The sequence below is a fragment of the Rhinolophus sinicus genome, linkage group LG09 (assembly GCF_036562045.2).
Source record: "Rhinolophus sinicus isolate RSC01 linkage group LG09, ASM3656204v1, whole genome shotgun sequence".
NCBI classification, from domain to species: domain Eukaryota; kingdom Metazoa; phylum Chordata; class Mammalia; order Chiroptera; family Rhinolophidae; genus Rhinolophus; species Rhinolophus sinicus.
Genome location: NC_133758.1, coordinates 43,289,462 through 43,292,096, shown reverse-complemented (window position 1 = coordinate 43,292,096; position 2,635 = coordinate 43,289,462). Strand labels below are relative to the sequence as shown.

At 37.2% G+C, this 2,635-nt stretch overlaps 1 pseudogene; it reads left to right on the top strand.

Moving 5' to 3' along the window:
* Positions 1 to 808: 808 nt before the first annotated feature.
* LOC109433835 (serine/threonine/tyrosine-interacting protein) lies at positions 809 to 1,498 on the top strand (annotated as a pseudogene).
* Positions 1,499 to 2,635: the final 1,137 nt, after the last annotated feature.

The window sequence follows — 2,635 nt, the reverse complement described above, 5'->3', positions numbered from 1 at the left end:
AAGTATACACTAGAAGGAATCAACAGCAGATTAGATGATACAGAGGACTAAATCAGACATTCAAAGTAGCAGAAAACACCCAATGGAAACTGTAAAAAGATAAAAGAATTTTAAAAAATGAAGATAGCTTAAGGGACCTGTGGGGCAACATCAAGTGTAACAACATTTGCATTGTAGGACTACCAGAATAAGATCATGCAATCAAGAAACTTTTTGAAGAAATAATGACTGAAAATTTCCCTAACCTGACTAAGGAAATAGAAATACAAGTCCAGGAAGTACAGAGAGTCCCAAAGAAGATGAACCCCAACAGACCTACACCAAGAAATACTGTACTTAAAATGGAAAAGGTTAAAGACAAAGAGAGAATCTTAAGAGCAGCAAGAGAAAGACAATTAGTTACTTACAAGGGAGCTCCCATAAGAATATAGTGATTTCTCAACAGAAACTTTGCAGGCCAGAAGAAAGTGGTAGGAAATATTCAAAGTGACCAAAAACAAGGGCCAACAACCAAGACTACTCTACTCAGCAAAGCTATCATTTAAAATCAAAGGACGCTCAGAGGAAAGGGACTGGCAGTAGCATGGCAGCCAGGTATGAGCCACCCAACATTCTTCATCCTCACTGTCGCTGCTGCCAGAGTTGCTGGGACCCTTTGGTCTGTATGTGTTATTTGTAAGCCCATTGCCTGTCCGTTAGCCCTCCAGTCCACCGGCCCTCCTTCCTTACACCACCACTGCCAGCCCAAGGGTCGAGCTGGCAAATAACTCCTACTTACATCCCACCCACCAGCCCACTGGCCAGGATCATGGAGGATGTGAAGCTGGAGTTTCCCTCTCTCCCATAATGCAAAGAAGACACTGAGGAGTGGACCTACGCTATGAGACAAGAGATGCAGGAAATATTACCTGGATTATTTTTAGGGCCATATTCTTCTGCTATGAAAAGCAAGCTTCCTATTCTATAGAAACATGGAATAACCCATATAATATGCATAAGACAAAATATTGAAGTGAACTTTATTAACTTTATTAACTTTATTGAAGCAAACTTTCAACAATCATTTAGATACTTAGTCTTGGATATTGCAGATAATCCAGTTGAAAATATAAGACATTTTTCCCCATGACTAAAGAATTTATTAATGGGAGCTTACAAATTGGAGGAAAAGTTCTTGCCCATGGAAATGCAGGGATCTCCAGGAGTGCTGTCTTTGTTATTGCATACATTATGGAAGCATTTGGAATGAAATACAGGGATGCATTTGCTTATGTTCAAGAAAGAAGATTCTTGTATTAATCTTAATGCTGGATTTGTCCATCAACTTCAGGAATATGAAGCCATCTACCTAGCAAATGTAACAATACAGATGATGTCACCACTCCAGATAGAAAGGTCATTATCTGTTCATTATGATACTACAGGCAGTTTGAAGAGTACTCATGAAGAAGATGATGATTTTGGAAGCATGCAAGTGGTGACTACACAGAATAACTGACTCAAAAGCAACATTATAGGAAATATTAAAGGAAATATTGAAAGGAAAACACATTTTGATGACATTCAGGATATCAACAGTAATACGATGACAGCTCTGATGGCCATTCCAGAAAGAGAGTTCCAAAATTGCTTTGAAGGGTAGACTAGGTGCTGGCATCAATGCATACCTTCCCAAGGGGAGTACTTCAAAGGTGACCATAATAATATTCAGCAATGAAGTATGTAGTGTTTTTCTAGGATGAGTTCTCTAACTTAATTGTCAGACTTCATATATCTCCTTGAGGAAGAGAAACAAAAGAAAAAATAAACATATGGGACTACATCAAACTAAAAATTTTTGCACAGCAAAAGCAACCATAAACAAAACAAAAGATATCCTACTGAATGAGAGAAGACATTTTCTAATGATACATCGGATAATGGGTTAATATCCAAAATTTATTTAAAAAAATTGATACAACTCAACACCCAACAAACAATACAAATAAAAAAATGGGTAGAGGACCTGAATAAATATTTCTCCAAGAGGACATACATATGGCCAGTAGACATATGAAAAGATGCTCAACATCCCTAATCATCAGAAAAATGCAAATAAAAACCACAATGAAATACCACCTCATGCCCATCACAATGGCCATCAATAAATCAAACAAATGTTGACGAGTATGTGGAGAAAAGGGAACCCTCGTCCACTGTTGGCGGGATTACAAATTGGTGCAGCCACTGTGGAAAAGAGTATGAGGTTCCTCAAAAAATTAAAGATAGAACTACCTATGACCCAACAGTTCTTCTCCTGGGTATTTATTCAAAGAAATCCAAAACACTAATTTGAAAAGATATGTGCACCCCTGTGTTTACTGCAGTGTTATTCACAAGAGCCTCATTAGGGAAACAACTGAAATGCCCATCAGTAGACGATTAGATAAAGAAAATGTGGTACATTTATACAATGTAGTATTACTCTGCCACAAAAAAGAATGAAATCTTACCATTTGTAACAACATGGATGGACTTAGAGGATATTATGCTAAGTGAAATAAGTCAGACTGAGAAAGAAAAATACCATATGATCTCACTTATATGTGGAATCTAAAGAACAGAATATATGAACAAACAAAAAAGAAGTAGACTC